The sequence below is a fragment of the Eretmochelys imbricata genome, chromosome 1, assembly GCF_965152235.1.
Source record: "Eretmochelys imbricata isolate rEreImb1 chromosome 1, rEreImb1.hap1, whole genome shotgun sequence".
Lineage (NCBI taxonomy): Eukaryota > Metazoa > Chordata > Testudines > Cheloniidae > Eretmochelys > Eretmochelys imbricata.
The window spans coordinates 305,616,657-305,638,611 of record NC_135572.1 but is presented as its reverse complement, the minus strand read 5'-3'; the positions used below and the strand labels follow the sequence as shown (position 1 = coordinate 305,638,611).

Below are 21,955 nucleotides of genomic sequence, written 5' to 3'. Positions count from 1 at the left end.
AACTAGAAGTGTCATTACTTTTTCTTCTCATTTTCAGAACTAATTGGCAATTTTTCTACCACCTTAAGGATCGAGAGCAAGTATACACAGTGCATGGTGTTTTTTATTATTAGACCATGTTTATCCTTTGCTCAGCTATACACTGTACAGTATTTTAAATAACAAGTATATAAATTATTAAGTAGCTTTCATGAAAGTAGGGAAAATATTCTTTCTTCCTAATATTTGCTCTCTCTTAATAGTACATAAAGAAACCTTTTAAAGGTTTCTTTTAACGGCTTGACATTTGGAAATAAAATGGATTGGGAAAGCTTTGGTAAATAGGCACATTGTTCACTTTTATCTTCTTCTTTTTTATGTTCTTTTCTGCTTACAACCTGGGGAAACTGAAGTTCTTTCTCTAGGAACATGGAAAATCAAATAAATCTACTTGGTGAAGCTAACACAGAACAAACAAACTTGTATTTGAACTCTTCAAAAAATCATTGTTAGGGATTAGTGAAATCATTATTTCTTCCCAATTGGACTTTGGTTGATATCTAATAGCGGAAAAGTCTTGGGGCTTATGTTCTATTTCGATTCCACATGGCTAATATAATTTTAGCTTCTTTACTGAGTGTGTGTGTTTATTTGTAGCAGATCTGGCTTATGTCTGTCAGAGAGACTATTTATCTGATAAATTTGTTAGTCTCTAAGGTGCCACAAGTACTCCTTTTCTTTTATCTGATAGTATTTTTTTAAATGGCAAAATAGACAGCCAGAAAGAGAATAAATTTTAAAAATCTTACCTAGTTAAAATGGGAAAAACAACTTTTTTATTATCAGAATATTAGTGAAACATTAAAAATGCAGACAGATTTTACATTTATATAGAGTCTAGTACAGTGGAATCATGTCCTTTTTATGACCATTATTAATCCCTAATAATAGCCAGCATAAGTATTATGACAGTGGTAAATGCTCAGGCAGGTTCTCAGTAGCCTGTAATCTCTACTAATCACATCATCATAGTCATTAATTTACTGTCAGCTGTGATTCAATTGCCCAAGGCAAACCCATTGAATGACTGAAATAAAGAATGTTTCACATGAAATTTAAATAGGAAAGGAGCTGTCTGGCTTCCATTGAGGAGAATAATTTGTTCGGGAAACAAGAGAGGAGGGAATGACTACATCTTGCATCCTGTAACAAAAAAGACTCCAAACACAATTTCTGTAACTCAGGAAAGAACAAAAGCCAGCCCCTGTGTTTAAGTTTCTATGTTAAATTCCAGTTCTGGTGATGTGACATTACAAGGACCCATTGGCAATGGTGAGCGTAAGAGGTACATGCATCTCCAGAAACATATGCACTCCTTTTTGGATGTACAGTCTCGCACCTAAGTGTGCAGAAAAGTATTTGCACACGTAAATCTGTTAATTTTAAGTGCAAGAGAGTCCTGCATTTCAGGGGTTAGAAAATGTAGGAATAAAGTGAGAATTGCTAAATCTCAAACTGAATTAGCTCTTGCCATAGAAATTAAAATAAATAATTTTTTTTAGCTATATAAATAGAAAGAAAAGAAGGAAGGATGAGGTTGGACCACTGTGAGGTGTAGATGGGAAGATTAAAGATAAAAATAGTCTAGCTGTGGTCCCAAAACTAAATGAATACTTTGATTTGATTTTCAAAAGTATAATATAGAACATGACTATGAAGGTGTAATGGTTGACGGAAATAAGTGTATAGAAATGAAAATTATCACACCTGAGCTGGAGTGAAAACTTAAAGAGATTAATGCACTCAAATCAGGAGGACCAAATAATTTCCACAATACTGAAAGAACTGGCACATGAGATTGCTAGTCCAGTAGCAATGATTTTTAATAAATCTAGCTGTCTGTTTGGAGGGGTAATACCATATAGCTGGTGCATAATTAATACCATACCTATATTTGAGAAGGGAGGTTGGGGAAAGTGATCTGGGCAATTACAGACCTACTAATCTGACCTCAGTAGCATGCAAGGCTTTAAAACAAACTATGGATGAAAGAATAATTGAATTCATGAACGTAAATGGGGGATATAATGCAACATGAGTTTACCAAAGGTAGATCACACCAGAATAACCTGATTTCCTTCTTTGAGAAAATAATTAATTTTTAGATACGGGAAATGCAGTAGATCTAATGTACTTGGACTTCAGTAAAGCGTACAACATAGGATTTTTTTAGTTAAATGAGGGAAGATGGGAATTAGCACAAGATTTGTAAGATAGATAAGGAACTAGTTAAATGGGACAAAGTGATGGGTTGTGCTTAAGGGTGGCCTATCAGACTAGCGGGTGTTTACTAGTGAAGTTCCTCAGGGACTGGTCTTGGGACCAGTCTTATTCAATATTCTTATTAATAACCTTGGCACGAAAGTAGGAGTGTGCTAATGAAATTTGCTGAGGATACAATGTTGGGAAATATTGTCAATACTGAAGAAGATCAGAATATTTTACAAGAAGATCTGGATGACCTTGAAGACTAGAGTGGAAGAAATGAGTTGAAATTCAGTAGTACAAAAGTGCAAGGCCATGCACTTAAGATCTAATAATAACAGTTTCTGCTACAAGTTGGAAGCCTCATATTAGAATTGAGATCAGGGTGTATAGTCAAGGGTGATTATGGACCACCAATATGATGTGGCTGTGAAAAAGGCAAATGTGATCCTAGGATGTATCAGGTGAGGCATTTTCAGTAGTGATAGAGATGCATTAATGCTATTGTACAAGGCATTGATAAGATCTCATTTGGAATACTGCATACAATTCTGTTCACTCATGTTCAAGAAGGATGAATTCAAACTGGAAGAGGTGCAGGGAAGAGCTACTAGGATAATCAGGGGAATAAAGTGACTTTTTTATGAAAGAAGACTGATAGGTCTTGGCTTGTTCAGTCTAGCAAAAAGAAGGCTGTGAGGGCAAGTTAAGGGGTAAATACCAGGGAGGGTGAAGAGTTAGGTAAGCTAAAGAACAATATTGGAACAAGAACAAATGGGCATAAACTGGCCGTGAACAAATTCAGGCTGGAAATTAGAAGAAGGATTCTAACCATAAGAGGGGTAAGGCTTTGGAACGGCCTCCCAATAGGAGTTGTGGGGGCAACCCACATTATTAGTTTTAAGAGAGAGCTGGGCAAATTTAGCAGTGTGATCGTCTGATGGGGTTGCTTGTGAGGGTAGGGCTCAGCAGCTCTGGGCTTACTTCTGGTTTATGATTTATATTCCTAAAAGCTCTCACTTTAGGGCTTCAGCCAATCATCTGCAGGGGTCAGGAACAGACTCCTCCCTCTCCCAGTGTATTCTATGGAGTCTTTTGGTCTCCTTCCTCTTAAGTATCGGGATGGTCATGGCTGAAGATGGGACACTGGACGGAATAGGCCAGGGCTCTGAGGTGGCACAGTGCATTCTCTCTCTCGTGCTTGTTGGTTCTTGCTCACATGCTCAGGGTCAGGAAGGAGTTTCCCCCCAAGTCAGACTGGCAATGACCTTGGGGTTTTTTGCATTTCTGTGAGGAGTGTTGGTGCAGGTCAGTTGTCCGGAGTATCTGGATATATCTCACTTAGCTAGTTTCCTGCCATTGTAGGCACCTTGAGCACTGATGCATCTCGATCCCTCCTACTCTCGCCCTGTGGCATGTAATAGTCTAATCTCCTGTGGGCTGTAATACTTTGGCCTCATTTCGGTTGTTGGGGTTAGTGTGCGGGAGTTGGGTTGTGTTGGCTGCATGTGACATACAGCAGGTCAGACTACATAATATGGTGGTCCTTTCTGGTGTGAAACTCAGTTACTTTATTTTTATGCACTAATGGTTCAGTCCAAACCCCCTGAAGTCAATACAGGTCTTCCCATTGATATCAGTGGCTTTGGATCAAGCCTTAATGCCTCTTTGCAAGCACAGCTATACATGTGGTCCAAACTGAGAAGAGGTAGGAGAATTAAAGACAACTGACAATCTGTGTGACGTCCTGACCACATTGAAATCAATGGCAAAACTCTCAACTCTCAAACTCTCAGCAGCAAAAGGATCTCACCCTGTAGCCTCAATATGTCTTACTGTCTCTAAACATTTCAGCAGGCCTACTTAATATCCGGTATTCAAGGGTACCCCCACAGTAAGTATGCCATCACTGATGAGAGAAATGTGAGTGTCAGCCTTAAAGCTGAATAGTCTTTTTATTTGTTGGGTATTGTCACAAGCTTAACATGACTTTAATTTTTGAGTTAATTTCCTTTGGTGGTACTTTTCCATACCAACATATATTATATAATATATTCCTTCTCTTTCAAAGGCTACTGAGTAAGGGCCTGACTCTGCACAGACCTATGTTTCCGAAGTTTACACACGGGTGCATTCTCATTATAGTCAATGAGACTACTGATGTGAGTAAAGTTACTCACATGCTTAAGTATTTGCAGGTTTCAGCCCTAAATGTGTATTTATGGACTTGCTAATATGTTGACTCCAAAATGATTTAGGAACTTTCTGAAAGGCCTGGTATTGGTCCAACAGATCAAAACAGGTCTATCCGTCTTGTGAATGCATATTTAGAGACTTTTCAACACATGGATTATTTAACCAATAGACTAAACTGATCTGTCTATCTTGTAAATACATATTTAGGGGCTTTTTAACATGAGGATTACTGAGCTGATAGCTTGTAACAGCTCCCGTCAGAGCTGTGATAGCCTGCAAATACCCCTCATAAACATTATAGTCAGTCATGTCAATATAATCATGGCTCCTGCATGCTAAAAATCCTAATTCAGTTTTCATTCAAATGGTCTCCATGCGTGCACAATGACTGTATTTTATAAATAAAATAACTTAGTTTGATTCCCCCACCTTCTGTATCTATACAAAGAAACTAACCCATGTTATGGACCCATGGCCTACAAAATCGATGCTGTTTCTGAGTTAGAGGTTTGTAACATAACCCCATCAATTTAGCATGGAGCTTCTAATTACAATTATTAAATCAAATTTTAGATTTAATTTTCTTAAAGACAGAATGAGAGAGAAAGGGAGAAGTCAGGAAGTCAGGCCTTGGCTGAGACCTCATAAGACCAAGTTTCAGCTTCATTCAACTATAATGATAGTGATATGAATGAACAGAAGCGCTGTAATACTTTAGTTACATATCATAAGATTGTGCTGTTTTTTTTTTATTTTCCTACTGAATTCAGATTTTCCCCTGAACCTTCTAAAAGTTGGAATAAATCAAAAAGATTCCTTAGCAATTAAAAGACAGATATCAAATTCAGCAGCCACCAGAAGTAATGTAAAAAAAAAAGTTTCAAGAAATACATTGCTCCTTAACTGGAGCCCTAATAAAGACATATATGTTATAAACTAGAACAGCTAAAGTTATGAGCAAGGCTGTAGTTTTCCATTTTAATTATATCTGATTGGTGGTGGTGGTGGATTGAGGTAAATATACTGTAGGCTTTTAGTGGAGAAGAGAATGTTTCTCACCACGTGGCTTACAGTTGTCAACTTTATGCAGCTACTAGTCAGTTTTATAAAAGGGGGTAGTACTAACTGATAGACAGGTCAGAAGGAGCTTGGAAAAGCTGGGCTTTACAGCATTATATGCATTTGCTGAGCTGCTTCTTCATAATACCCTAAAAATTAATGCTGAAAACTGGAAGCACTACTTACTATATTCAAATATTTTAGTGAGACACTTTTTCAAGTATAAAGTATAATTTTTCATTTTAAATAACCTACCTACAATATTAGGTAGGATACTAAGAGTAAAGAAGTACTTGTGGCACCTTAGAGACTAACCAATTTATTTGAGCATAAGCTTTCGTGAGCTACAGCTCACTTCATCGGATGCATACTGTGGAAAGTACAGAAGATCTTTTTATACACACAAACCATGAAAAAATGGGTGTTTACCACTACAAAACCCATTTTGTCATGGTTTGTGTGTATAAAAAGATCTTCTGTACTTTCCACAGTATGCATCCGATGAAGTGAGCTGAAGTGAGCTGTAGCTCACGAAAGCTTATGCTCAAATAAATTGGTTAGTCTCTAAGGTGCCACAAGTACTCCTTTTCTTTTTGCGAATACGGACTAACACGGTTGTTACTCTGATACTGAGAGAGAGAGAGAGAGAGAGAGTGTGTGCGCGCGTGTGTGTGTGTGTGATGTCAATTCCACTAGAGTCCTTCTAGTTTTACCAACATCTTTTTCCAGCTGCAAGCACAATCTTTTCATATAAATATATAGGAAAAAGTGGATTGCACTTTAAAGTTATTTATGAAAAACCTTCTCAAATACTCTTGTGTCTGATCATTGACACACTTTAGATTGTTTTAGTTGTATATCTAAAAATATTTCACTGCTTAGAGTTTTTATAAAGATGTTCAAGATTTCTTCCCTGTAATTCAAGAGAAGTCTTGAGCTGCTATAACTGTAATACCCTTCCTGTGATCCTTCTGACAGTCAGTGCAGACTATAAAAAAGAATGACAGTTAAAAATGAAACAGTGGGATAGCCTTAGGTTTTACTGTAATTATTTGAATAACGCACTATAATAATTAATGTGAAATTTTAGCACACATTTGGCCTACTAGAGCACAAGGAAATGCATTTTATAGGAATTTTTATATAAAGTCCCTGAGGTTTAAACAGTCATGATTTACACAAAGACACATGTAATATCTGTCTAAATATAGTTAGCACTACGTGCAAATAAGCAGCGTAGTGGTAATAACAGAATATTGCTTTACTTTTAATATACCACCTTTCATTTCAGAATTGCAGACTTGCTTTTCAAATATTAATTAACTAATCCTAACACCTCTCTAGTGAGATACATAAATATTATTATAACCATTTTACAAGTGGGGGAACTAAGCGTAGACATATTACGTGACTCACCCAAGGTAGTACAGCCAGTCAGTAACAAAGGTGGGAATAGAACCCAGGAGTCCTGAGTAATAACACTCTTATTTTAGCCACTAAATCACACTTCCCTCTTTTCATTTGATATGGAGATCACTGGATCATTTAGGATGAAGTAAGATGTCAGGTCAGTTGCTGTTCTGCTTGTTTGTTCCTAATTTTTATACGTATTTAGGATCACTCCATACAAAATGCTGAAATTCAAAGCAGATAAAATTGCTGTAATCTGTAGCTGTCACTGGTAATGAATATCCCAATTTACAGACTTGAATTTTGCTTCTAACTAGTAAACATCACTGGAGAAGAGGACACAAAACTGACATGGGCAAATTTATCAAAGTTATTACCATTCATTGTGTTTTAGAACAAGAGGAAAATATATGAAGTCAGTGATATTCATTTTGTTTCATGATTTCATAAAACAAACACAAGGTTACTCCTCATTTCACCTGAAAGATAATAAAAAAATTCCCTCGTTGTCAGGGCTTAAGTTTTCCAAAGAAAATGAAGAAAAGTGAGCTTAGTTTTTCAGCAATTTATTTTTTGGGCAACATTACAATACATGGTGTCTATTTTTCATTCTAAGAATGAAGAGCAAGGTACTGGCAGTGTTTTCCTATTTGTAGAATTCTGTGGATTGTAAATCTTCCATTTTGATGAAGATTTATCTTTAGGCAATTTTTATACCATTATGCTATACTCTCATGTATTCTTTATATGCCCCATATTTTACAGTAAACTATGATAGAAATATTTAAGAGTTTTTAAATGTTTCATTGGTACTATTGGTTCATACACTTCCACCTTAAAAGCCAAGCTGTCTTAGTATCATGTATCCAACTATACAGACCTAAGAAGGAAGAAAATTGTAACTACCACTTTTTCTTTAAAAATGTCTTAAAATAGTGTTAGTATAATAGTAGTAGTAATAATGTAGTCATAATATATAATAGTAATGTAGTAATAATAATTAAGGCTGCATGTCTGTGACAGAGGTCGTGGAACTCACGGATACCATTACTTTCTACGACCTCTGTGACTTCTGCAGCAGCCAGAGTGGCTGACCCCGAGGCCAGCCACACGGTTGCTGCTGGAGCGGCCCCGCAGCAAACCACTGGGGCAAACCCATAGCCAGTCACACCATCCGATATGCTGGATATGCTCCAGGGCCAGCTGCATGGCTGCTACTCGGGCGGCCCCAGACAGTTGGCCGCAGGGACCGCCTGAGCAGCGGCTGGCCCCAGGGACCGCCTGAGCAGCAGTCCTGGGGGTGGCAGGAGTAACTGCTGCTTGGCAGCCCCCGGCAGCTGGCCCTGGGGACTACCCAAGCAGCGGCCAGTGCACCTGGCCCCGGGGATGGCCAGAGCAGCAGCCCTGGGGACAAGCTACACCAGCTGCTGCTTGTTGGCCCCCAGGGACTGCCCAAGCACCGGCCTCATGGGTGGCTCAAGCAGCGGTTGGTGGGGCTGCCCTTGGGGCCTTCCCAAAACAGTGGCACCCCAGGGTCCCCCAGCTAAGATTTAGTCAGAGATATTTATAGTGAAGGTCATGGACAGGTCATGGGCTGTGAATTTTTGTTTATTGCTTGTGACCTGTCCAGGACTTTTCCTAAAAATACCCATGACTGACTCGTATCCTTAGTAATAATGTCACAGTTCTACGATCTAATATCTTGGGAATTGCTGCATCCTGCTTGGAAGTTGGGAATCTCACCTTTCCAGCCCTGAAAGGTCAGAAAATATTGGACCTTAACTTAGGACTGAATATTTTACACACAGCCTTGGGTAACAATGAATGGGAGAGAAATCTGGAAGGAAACAGCATTTCTCTGTGGAAAGTTTCTTTCTTTCTTTCTTTCTTTCTTTTCTTTCTTTCACAGTGTATCTCATGAAAGCTTCTTAAAGGTTCCTGTAGGTGAGACAGTCCATGGTGTGTGACAAATGCAATTTATCACACTGCTTTGAAATTCATCAATATATGTCTTTGAGAGTATAGAGTGGTCACGTGTATGGAGTATGAACAGCTGAAACTCAACATGGCTATTGTCTTCTTAAATGTCACATTGGTGCGGGGGGGATGGAAAACAACCTAACATGATTTAAAAATTACTTTGGATCATTTTGTATGCCTGTTTTTATGATCAAATGTTTTAGGTTAATTTATGCTTATATATTGTACTATATAAAGCAGACGGGCATATAGGTGAGCTGGTATTGCTGCTGGACCCTTAACCTATGCACTTTCTGACTTTTTCTGATTTAAATGTGCAAGCTTAACATTGTCTTTTCACACTATTTTCCTTTTAACAGACAGATTGCAGTTCAGGCAAGTGTATTAATTTCTCACAGCTGTCTAGAATTGAAATATTATCTTCGGCAACTTGATTTTAATTAATCCAAAATAGCTTTCGTAAAGTTTTAGGTCAAGAATGTACAAACATGTGGAATATTATCTGTTTTAAGCGTTTGAAATCATAGCTGCCTGTTCTGTTGGCTAGATAAATGTTCTTCACAGCAGATGTTAGCACATCTGTTGTATCTCCTGTATTGTGATTGGGTGGATGGATGTTTAGAATGTGATGATGAGGCAAATAAATCTTCTAACTCATTTCAATCCTAAAGCAGGCAGTCAGCAGTGATAATGTTGTATATACAGCCAAGTGCTGGGCAGTAATTTTGAAATACAAGCAAAAATGAAGTATGAATTTACTCAAGATAAGTGAATAGGTTGTAAAAAGTGAAGGCTAATTATGCCAAGTTGATCCTCAGTTAATTTGAATTTGAGATGTGACAATCGTATAAACCTTAGGATTTTGTGTAACTAAGCACATCAGCTAGAAAAGGACATATGCTGCAGTTTAGAGAGAACTGTAAGTTGTAGTAGGGGGCTTTTTAGTAGACATAAGGAGAGTTGGGAATCCAGGTTCGGGAGCAGCTGATGCCTAGAAGGTTGTGCCTTGGAAGGAAAAGAAGTTACCCACAAGAATGACCTAAGATCTTTGACATTGAGAAAATCCTTCATTTTTTAATTCTCTTACCCTCTCTCCTTTAGTTACTCCCCCTCACACAGTTCTCCTTCATATTATTTTAATGGACCTGGCTCTGTGCCCTGAAGTTTGTCAGACTTGAATGCTGTCACACCACCAAAGTATGGGGTGAATTCCAAAAGTTGGGGTTCTCACCTGAGAAGGCCTTACCATTAGTCTTAGAGCCCATGACTGTGGGGAAGGACAGCAAGAAACATGTCAGCCAATATCAGCTGCAACGGGGTATAAAGTGGGAGGTGGAGGCTCTCACAGGTCCCAGATCATTCAAGGCTTTAATATGCAACACACTGGACTGCAGACAGAAATGAAAAAGAAGTCAATGCAAAGATTTTGAACAGTCATATGCTCATGGTGTCCCACCCCATTCAGTAGGAGCAGATGTATTCTAATCTGCACCAACTAAAGATTCCATGTTGCACTGAAATAACCATGCTTGAACCAAAGAGTGAATTACAGTTACTTAGCCTGGAGGTAACTAAGACTGTAAATAGGCCATTATAAAGGCTGTATCAGAGAGGAGAAATGGCAGCCTCTGTGCCAGCTGCAGATGATGATGAGAGCTACAGGTCATAGAGAATACAGGAGTAGGGTTGGTTGAAAATTTTGTGTTGAAACCTGTTTTCAGTGGCAAATTGGGTTTTTGACAAACTGGAATTGTGTGCTGAAAGTGTCTGCTTTCCTCAAAAAAAAAAAAAAAGTCATTTTCTTTTGTCAGAGAACCCCAAATCCAAAAAGTTTTGGCCTATAGCCAAAAATGGTTCAGATTTAGGCCAGACATTTTTAGGGGGTTTGTAGCTTTCAGCTGAACATTTTCAGTTTTAGGCCAAAATGTTTTGATTTTCAGTTGCTCAAAACTAAAGTGATTTCAGTTTTTGTGGTTTTGTTTTTGATGACAACATTTTCACTGCAAATTCATCTGAAAATTAATTTTGTTTTCGTTTTTTGTCAAAATTTGTCAAATTTCTGACAAGGTCAATCCAAGAATAGTGATGACTCCAGTAGGACTTTGAGGCTCTAAATCAATCTAACTAAAAGACATATAATAAATTTTACAATAAGTGCCGCCACGACCCCAACACATTCCCCTAATCTCATGCTTCCTACTACTAAGTAGCATTGCTTCTATCTTGTCAAGATTGATCAACACCAGTTGGAATTCATTCAGGCCCTTATCTCAACAAGGCACTGGCAAAGAGGGGAAACTGTAGAATCTGGGCTGGCTGAAAAGGAGACCCACAGCTAAGTGTCTTCAGCATACTGATGACACCTCAGCCCCAAACTCCTCTCCCTGTCTCCCTTGCAGTCTCACATAGGCATTGAACAGGAGTGATGACCAAGGCTGGACCCGTCAAGGATGCTGCATAGGCACAATTGTCCAGCCCTACCCTGTTGATCTCTCTGAGAAGAAGGCACAAACTCATTGAGGGAAACCTCTGTCAATCTCAGGCCATCCACAAGTAGATCAAAATAGTTCTAATAAGATCAGCATGGATGGTTTTCCATGAGGTGAGGGTCAGAAACAAGGAAAATCACCTGAGGAAAAAGAAGAATTAGAAAGATAAATGAGTCTGAGGGGAAATAGAGAGACTGAAACAGATACAGAAATAGAGATTTAGTGAAGAGGGTAAAATGAGATAAGTTGAGGCTGAGAATAAAGGTAAAGTAGATTTATTTAAAATAACAAATATAAGTTGAGGGCATGTTATTTTTTAGTTTGTATAATTGTCCAGAAAAATCAGTGCAAAGTATTTGCTTTTTGTTAGAGTCTAAGGTGCTGTACGTTTACTGTATCCCACACGATGAGCTTATTGAGGTTGTCTTCTGACAAGCATCTGGAAATTCACTGTTACTTATAATGGCTAGTAGAGGGGAAACTGGAGTTCAGGTGGATGTTTGTAACTAACTGGAGGATGTGCTGACAGCTGTGGAGCCTTTTGCAGCTGGGAAGTCTATAATCCTTAAATAATTTTTCTTCTCTTTGACTTGCTTATAAGACACGCTCCCTTTAAAGTCTACCATGAGTCCTTTAAGTTTGAGGCTTAAATATGCTTTAAAAGCAAGTCAGCAAGGCCAGATCCACCGTGTGAATGCCCGCTGGCTTTAAAATGTTGTGCACCCAAGTCCCATACTTTTACCCCTTTCGTCCTACTCTGGCACATTTAAATTTGCCCATTGGAAATGATTCAGTGGTCAAAGGGTTGCAGTGCTCTTACCAAGCAGGAAAATTTTCTCTTCCCAGAACCAGCTCCCCTTGTCCAGCTCTGTGGCTCCACACCTACCCACTCGCCCTCCCCAAGCCACTTGCCCACCAACTGTTACTCACCTCTCACCCACTGCCCTAGCCAGCCAACATGTTGCTCCTCCACTCTATGCAGCTGACAGATAGATTCATAGATTCCAAGGCCAGAGGGGACCACTGTGATCATCTACTCAGACCTTCTGTATAGCATCGGCCATAGAACAGGTGCACCTCCTCCCAGTTAGTGGACAGCAGATTATAAGTGCAGCTGCTGAGGAGTGTTACTTCATGTTCAGCAGCTGCAGTTGGAGCTCCTCACTGCTGCTGCTTTCCAATGCAATATAGCACTGTATGCCAGCTGTTTATTCTGTAATAGACTAGGGAAGATAATGGTTTATTGGTATGAGATCTGAAATCAGGCTTGCTTACTACTAAACGATTTGTCACTTATTTGTGTAGGTCAGTAGTTATTAAACATTTTTCACCCAAAATAGTGGTGCTCAAGTGTTGGAATCACATGTACTGTGTATATCCTGGTACCACTTTTCTAACGGTGGGTACTACTTTTCTAACATATGCTGACATCTGAGGGAGTCCTGCACATGGACACAGGGCAGCATATGTCCCTAACTGTAGCTATAGAGATGGGGATGAGAGAAAAGTGATCATATTTTTAAATTGCCTTTTCATGCTATTATTTTTGCCTTTGGAGCTGTTATTTGAGAAATGCTTGCTGGAATGCTTCTGCTGCAATGTAAACAAATCTTGTGTCAGATAGCCTCAAAACTAAAACAGACTATAAAAAATAGGGATTAAAAGACAGTTTATCCTATAGTCTCCCCACCCCTTGGATAGAGTATTGTCTTTCCCCACCATGTGAACTGGAGATAAACCTCAGTTTCTTTGTGGTAAGCTACCAACCAAATCCATCCTGGCAAATCTGATATCCAATGTGATTTGTCCTTTTCAATGCTTTTTATGAGAAGTCAGGACAGTCTTCTGTCAAAATTGATAAATGAGAAGACAGTGGGGAATGCAATTTTATTTGTAACAGGACAGCTGCCAGCAGTTCCAGCTTGTTTACATCTAGACTGGCTCTGTCTTGCTCCATAGCTTTTCTATTTCCATCCAAATAGCCCCCAAATACATTGTGGCTGTGCCTGCCTATGTCAAATCTGCATAACGTAACACACTGGGAGTGTTAGAGAGGAAAAATGAGGGCCATTTCATTAGGTTATTTTCACAACTGAAGAATTTCAATTGCTTTAAAAGAGAAATCTTGAACTTGACCAATTCTCTGTAGGCATTTAGCAGAATGGGTTGTAAATTCTGTGAAATAGGAGAGCCCAAGGGGTAACTGGAAAGAGTGCAGCTAAAATCCTAAGATGCTCATTACCTCCCACAATAACGGTATCTGAGGAATAAGAGTGCTGTTTTTTTTTATTAAAAATACTTCTTTTTGAACAATACAGTGGCCAGTGTTTGGTAAATTAAATCTACAGAAAACATTGAAACTTTAATTTATTCTTTTGTGTATGAATGGAGTGCAACCCTATATGTTGGCCTCCAACATTTATTGTAGATGCATTACACAATTCTGTATACTAAACACTTCTCATGAATATCCTAGAGTTAGCCTGTGTTATATAGACATTAACATGTTTCCTGGAAAATCCTCTAACAGGAGAATGTAAGTCTATGTGGCCTTCTGATAATTCTTAGATCTATGGAAACTTAGTTTTCATTCAGTCTGACTTGCCTTCCCTATGGAATCTTAAGCTTTTCTAATGTTTTCATTGATACATTTAAGAAAGGGCCCAAGACATAGGCATTTTCCTTATATAATCTCTCTTGTAAACTGATCCTTTACAGTGGTCAACCCTGAACAGGCAGTTATCATAAAGACGAAGTGTTAGAGTTTTTTATGTTTAATTGTTATTAGGCACGACAAATAATGAACTTTTCCAGTGAACGGAAAATTTCTGTTCTCTTTCCATTTCTGATATTGCAGTTATTAATAAAGATTTATTGTTCTGAGCTGGATTTATCATAGAATAAAAGAAATTAGAGATGGAAATGTAAAATCATCTACTCTGGTCATTTAAGCCTATTAGGTCATGTAAGCCAGTGGTTCTCAACCAGGGGTAGGCGTACTCATCTAGATATTTGTTTAGTTTTACAACAGGCTACATAAAGTGCACTAGCAAAGTCAGTACAAACTCAAATTTCATACAAACAATGACTTGTTTATACTGCGCTATATTCTATGCACTGAAATGTAAGTACAATATTTATATTACAGTTGATTTATTTTATAACTATATGGTAAAAAATGAGAAAATAAGCAATTTTTCAGTAATAGTGTGCTGTGACACTTTTGTATTTTTATGTCTGATTTTGTAAGCAAGTAGTTTTTAAGTGAGATGAAACTTGCGGGTATGCAAGACAAATCGGACTCCTGAAAGTAGTCTGGAAAGGTTGAGAGCCACTAATATAGGACACCCCTCTGCCAATTTAGGAATGTTCCTTACACACACTATATTCTTAAGTGTTTTGTTCAATCCTGTTTTTAAACAGCTCCAGTGATTACCTATGGAGATTATTTGGGAGAGTAATTTACCTGACTGGCATGTTTTAAAAAAACAACCAACCATACAGGATTACTTAATCAACATATTTTTAAAGGGCCTCCTAAAAGACCAGAATCTAAAATATTGGCCCCAGAAATAGAATTACTGAAATTCCTTTGTTAAAAGTTCAGTGAATGATCCACCAACTTCCTGCATCTGCATGGAGATAAGTGCTCTGGTGAAGAATGATCAGTGATGTCTAAAGTTCATTGTTGACGTTATTTTTCCTGGAATTCAGATTTCATTTCCTTTTTTTCCAGTTTCATCCCATTACTCCCCTCCATTGTCAAAGATAGAAGTGGTAAACAAAGATTCTGCCTAATGAATCTGTGAAACAGGAATGAAAACATAATTTGGATTAAGGACCTAAACTGTGAGGTTTTGTTTAAAACACCAAACTTCTGTTTTCAGGATGCACTTTTACATGTTGTGAAGTACATACTGTTGTCATCAGAACATGACATTCACCTTTCCTGCCTGATCAGACAAATTAAGAGGTGATAGAAATGGTGGTATAAAATAAAGCCTAGGAAACATTTTTCAATCTCCTGCTGATTGCTCCTTCTGCTACAAACCCACTTTTGTTTCCTCAGTGTGTTCATCACACCATTTTACACCCACACCAATTTATTGGTGTGTAACTTCCATCAGCATTGATAGCCCCTCTGAATTTGACCCTATGCTTTTGGAAGCATGATGATGCTGTTAGATTTTTAATATCATAGGGCTTGATTATGGGCGGAGGACAGGTTAATGCAGTTCCACAGTCTTTCTCTGCTGTACTTTTATTTTAGTTCCCTCCACAGAGATAATGTGTATTATCTCAGACATTGTTTGTAGTATCTACTTTGATTTTACCAGCAGATTTATTAGCTAATGATTGCAAAAAACTTGTGTACTTAAGACACGGGAGTATGAGGTTTAAGCTTTACAAGAAGCAGCAGCCTAAATGTTCAGTGATTCTCCATTCTGAAAGGGGATATTCTACCAGTTATATAGGTAAAAGAGAGAGCATCATGAGAGTGCTACGGTCAGTGCAGTCTGCCATATGGAATGCTGGTCTATAATGATCAGGAGGCCCAAAGCATTTCCAAGTCTGGAATCAGAATAAGAGAGGTGACAATAGCATAAGATTATTGGACAAATTTATGACACTGGAAGAGATTCCCTTACTTGGTTTCCACGGGTTATAGAGAACCACTAGCAAGAAGCAGGTAACATTAAGCTGTCTCTGTTAAGAGAGTATGATAATCCTGATTGAAAGTATACAGAGCAGACAAGTCATAACTACATATAACACCCCAGAAGATCATTTCACCTCATAGAGGCCCTGATACAGAAAGGTACTTAAGCACATTCCTAACTTCAATTATGTGAATAGTCCCACTGACTTCCAGAAATGGCCTAATACCTGATGCTTCAATGGAATAAATGTAGTTTCCACTGTGAAGTTAGGTTTGTTTCTATTTTGTTTTATACTTAAAAAAACCAAATTGATATTTTTCTCAGCTCATTCTTTATCCACCTATTCTTTAAATTACTCTGCTCTTGGCCATTGCTGTTTCAATTAATCATTTTGTCACAAGTGCCATTAGCAGGATGAAAATTAAAGTAGTTTCTTAGGCTTTATTCAGATCGCAAAGAAGAGCTGAGATACAAATAGTCATTTCTGTTTTGCTTTATTGTATTGTTTATATTTTCTTTCCAAACTTTATAGTGAAAACTACAGTTCATCCTCTGAAGCATCAGGTATTGGGTGAGTCCTTGAAGCAAAATATATACAGGAGTCAATGAACCTTGATTTATTTTATAATTGTAATTCTTACAGTCCTAGATTACAGCACAACATGGTTAGCCCGTATTAAAACTGCTGCTCTGCAAACACTCAGATGAAAGAATCCGGCGGGGGGAGACTAATTTTTCTTTCTTTTTCTGACATTACAAATGATTGTAACTAGTGGTGGGTAACTTTGGATCAATTTGTAGCCAGGCAGTTTGGATAATCCCTCAAAGGTATAGAAACTGACCAGAATCTAGGGAGGCTTCCATATTCTACCTCCCTCCAGTGTCCTTCAAAGTATACCCCTATGTCCCAGATCATCCTATCTTTTTGTGAGGTTCTCAATAGGAGGATTGTTGGTGCCCTGGATATTAGAGCTTTAGAGTAGAATTGACAGCCTTTTCATGCCCTCTAGAGTGCAGGGCTTGGAGGGAAAGCTCCGTGTGTCTGACTTCCCACCAGCAGTGGCGTTTGAGGGATTCCTCCACTCCAGCTGCTCTCTCCTCATCCTTTTGTATAACAGGACCTAATAACCCCTCCACTAGGCTCTGGTGACCTCATCTTTTAAAACTGTAAATGCGCCAGGGGGTTTCCTCACAATTTACACAGTAGACTGCTACATACTTGTTAATCCAAGAGATCACAAGCATCCTTTCCCCTCATTTCCTGCCCGTGAGAGTTGCTCAAAGGAGGCTGGAGAGCTAGTGCAGGGCCTGGATTTACAGGCACACTATACTGGTGTGTGAATTACATGAAAACTCAGAGTTCCTTTGCATTGAAGAAGGTTGAGCTAAATGGGGCCAGGTGGAGGGGTCTAATATGGTTTATACATAGGTGAAATGACTTAAAGTATTCTCACTCTCATCCATTTTACAGAAATACAACACATGCATTCAAATCACAGTGTCTGTTTGGGACCATTACTACAAGGGCTGTCAATTAATCATAGTTAACTCATGCAATTAACTCAAAACAAATTAACTTGATTAAAAAATTAATCGTGATTAATCGCAGTTTTAATTGCTCTGTTAAACAATAATAGAATACCATTTATTTAAATATATTTAGATGTTTTCTACATTTTCAAATATATTGATTTCCATTACAACACAGAATACAAAGTGTACAGTGCTCACTTTATATTATTTTATTACAGATATTTGCACTGTAAAAAAGATAAACAAAAGAAAGTATTTTTCAGTTCACCTCATACTTTTGTTTATCTTTTTACAGTGCAAATATTTGTATTCTAAATAAGATCTAAAAATATTTAAATAAATGGTATTCTATTACTGTTTAACAAAGTGATTAAAACAGCAATTAATTGTGAATTTTTATCTCACGATTAATCGCAATCTTTTTAATCGTTTGACAGCCCTACTATAAAGGTTTAGTGATCATGAAAGTTATTACGTTTTGTCATCATATCATGATCCTTTTGTCATTGTGCAACAGTTGTTTGTTATAAACGGCAAAAATATATTCTGGGGCATGCAGTATTTATCATAATTTTTTTAAACTTCTTTAGTGTCTTCCGTGCTAGTTCCAACCAAGGATCTTGAAGCATTTTACAAACATTTATGGATGTAGTTCCATGGCATCCCTGTGATGTAGATATTACTACGCCTATATTACAAATGGGGAAACTGAGTCATAGAAAAGATAAAGTGACATGCCCATGGTCACACACACAGAGTTTATGGTGGAGACGGTAATAGAATCCAGATCTTCTCTCTCCACGATTTGTGCTTTAATTGTAAACTAGCCTTCCTCTATTCATATTTAATTTCTTAACTGACATCAGATGGTAGTTAGTTTGTTCATGTGAATTAATACTTTTGATTGGTCAATGCTTTAGTTAAGACTATAGAAACAAAATATATGTTCTGGGAATCTGTTTAAAAGCCATCCAGAAGATCTAAGAGACAGGGCACTTAAGTGTTTTCTAAAAATGACCATTTCTTCATTGAGAAGGGTAGGAAAAGTTCTGCTCACAGTGGAATACCACCAGAACAGCATACTCAAACATATGCCCAAACCCACAGCAGCCAGTGCCTTACCAGAAAATCTGACAGTTCCTGCTCCAGCAAGCAGTTGTTATGAAGAATTTTGTTTCTATCAATAAGTGTTTCCTTCTTCTGCTGTGGTAATCTGTTCTTTTTAAGTTTCCTAAATAATACATCCTGGAAGTGGGCCCAGTGCTTTCATTCTAAGTGGGGATCAACAAATTTGTTTTGTCAATGCAGTCTCAGGCACCTTCAAGTCTTATGTATTATATATGTTTGCAGTGTGAGGTAGCCATATTGGTCCCAGGATATGAGAGGGACAAGGAGGGTGAGATAATATCTTTTATTGGACCAACTTCTGTTGGTGAAAGAGACAGGCTTTCAAGCTCCATGGAACTGAAGATCTCTGTGGAGCTCGAAAGCTTGCCTCTTTCACCAAAAGATATTGCCTCACTCACCTTGTCTCTCTCACGTATAATATACGAACTAGACAAATGCAGACCTTCCATTTGTCGTACATTATCAGAACAGGAGACATTGCGTGTCTGCTAATTGATTGAAATGTTTTAGTTTTATTGCAAATACAGTAGACTGGACTTAATGCATTTCACATTTCGAGAGGGAAGCATAAGTAGTTAGTGGAAAGAAATGAAAGTGGACATAAAAGGAGACAGAATTCAGTGTCTGCAGTGTAAGACTGGACACTGAAATATAAAAAGATTGGGGGCAGTGTCATTGTATGTGTCTTTTATTAACTGTGAATAGCACTAGAGCAACCCAAGAAGTACAAATGCCACTGACAAAAATCCAGTATAAATGCATCATGGTCTCTCCTATGAATGTGAATAGAATGTCAAGTTCACAATAATGAACTTTTATAGTATTTTTGAACTTCCAGTTGTTGTGGCTATTGAATAAACTTTAACTTGTTTTGTGTAATGAAGTTGCCCTTGATTCAGGAATTGATTCAGTTTAGGTTACACCGGCAGAAGCTGACTTGACTCATGGTACAGGACTCCCAGCAGTGGAAAGAGCATCTTATGGGTACTGGGTGGTATAAAGCACCTGTAACTCCAACTCTGCAGGATGATCATGACAGAGAAGTCAGGGGAGGGTCTGATTCAGCATATTCCCCTTGCAGTTTCAGTGAGTGTGGTTCAAATGGAGTCTCGATCATGTTTAAAACAGCAGAGTCGCTCAGCAGCAGTACAAATGCCATCTACCCTCCCCTGTGACACAGAGGCCTTCATTAGTGTAGAGGGCTGCAGATTTCCTCTCCTTTGCAAGAAGCAGCGAACTGAGCTTACTGTATATTAGAACTGGTCTGTATTTGTCTCCACATTTCCATTCCCATTATTTCTCAAGTGTATAAAATTGCATTTATAGTATAAAAATAATATTATTTATTTGTATTGTGGAAGCCTCAGCCCCATTGTGCTAGGTGCTGTAGAAACATAGAAGGGATAACAGTCCATGCCCTGAAGAGCTTACAGTCTTAAAGACAAGACAAACAGTTGAGTGAGGGGGAAGGAGAACAGGGTAACAACAATAATAATAGGATGTTTTTGTATAGACTAGGTGTATAAACAGATTGTAGCGGTAGCAGCAATGAGAGTAATAGCAGTTGGCTGTTTGCCTATCTAGCTGTTATCAGAGAGCAGATTTCTGTAGTCTTTGTGACAGAAGTGGATTACAAGGAGGGACTTCAAGAGGATAATGTGGTGGCTTTGCAGAATGGATAGGGAGTTATTCTCACTCATTGGGGCAGTATGTCTTGAAGTTTGAAAATGCTTGGGGGGAAATTGGAGGAGTGGGTGACTGAGACTGGCATCGTCGCTAGAACAAAAGTGGGGATCAATGTCACTATTAGATGATTGTATGGATGGTTAGGGAAGGGCTTTGAAGATGAGGACAAGAAGTTTGTGGTGGTGGAGAAGGAAAGCCAATGAAGGAACTTGAAAAGGAGGTGACTTTATCAGCAATGAGCTGGAAAGGGGATCTTGGTAGCCACAATTTTAATGAACTTAAGAGATATGGGTGGGTGGTTGGGCATAGCTGATGCTCACAGGAGGAGGTTGAAGTATTCAAAATCAAGATGACCAGGGCTCAGACAAGAATTTTGACAGTGTGCACAGAAAGGAAATGCTAGAGAAAACGATTTCTCCAAGTTTATAATTATTCCATTGCAGTCTTCCTCAGGTTAATAACTCTCATGGGTCTGATCCTGGGTGAGGGGGAGAAAAAGAGCTTCTCTGAATTTACTCTAAATTAAGGTCTGTTCTCAAGTTAATATCTTGCAGACATACTGCAATGAGGCCCAATGTTTTTGCCTTTCTGAAAAGAGTCTCACCAGAGACAGCTGATGTGCAACTGGTGGTATATTTTCTAAAGGAAAAGTGGCTCTTGCCCTTGTATTTCAGCTCTCATTATAAAAGCCCTCTCAACTAGTTTTCCATTTCCCAGCTTAAAAGCAAATGTTTACAGGGTCTTCTGTCATAGCCCTTAACCTCTTTTCATCAGTTCTACAAAGACAGCAACCCAGTGGATGACATTTATAACCTACTTTCCTATCACCTAAAGAATTGACAGTATTAACCTAGCTTTGCTTCCTCCAAAGAGGTGACAGCTCCTAACCCAGTTCTCTGTCTCCTGAGGCCAGCAGCCTTTAAACTGGTTTTCCATCACTGAAGGGAATGACAACCTTTAACCTGGAGGCAGAAGGCTATAGCCCTTAACCCACTACTCCATCACTTTGGAGGATGACTAATTTAACCTATTCTTCAGGCCTTCAAGAGAATGACCTCTTCCTCTTAGTCATCTTTCCCATCTTTTAAGGAACCGCTCCCCTGGGAACCTACTTCCCTAAATTTCATGGGGTGACAATCCTTAAAGTGATTTACTTAAATCTTTTAAAGAAGTCTCAGAAAACTGAGAGTACTGTTTTCTGGCATTGTTTTGATTTCTGTCATTAGCAACGGAGTACTTCTCATGTTGGGAGACAGCTGCCTCTTGGAGGCTAGGGTGAGATCCTCACCCCAGCCTCTGCCCTCTGTTCCCATCCTTCCCCAGATGTGGGCCATTGTACATTGTCTTAATTTTCACAGGATTCAGACTGAATTCTGAAGAAAGGCCGTTGAGTCGTCAAATGTCAAAAAAACAAAAAACACAAAATAAGAGGAAACAGATGTATGTATACCCAAGAGGGATTTAAAGAGGAAAATCATGATTTTCACATATGCACTGCTGCCGCCAGACTCATTCTTTCTTCTGTTAAAGATCAGCGGGGGAAAATCACCAACAGACAGCTGTCACAAA

The 21,955-nt window shown here is 38.5% G+C and overlaps 1 protein-coding gene across 3 annotated transcripts in view; it reads left to right on the top strand.

The window, feature by feature from the left end:
• The window catches only part of PDZRN4 (PDZ domain containing ring finger 4), a 386,496-nt gene that overhangs the window by 332,878 nt on the left and 31,663 nt on the right, over positions 1-21,955 (top strand). The window lies entirely within an intron of this gene.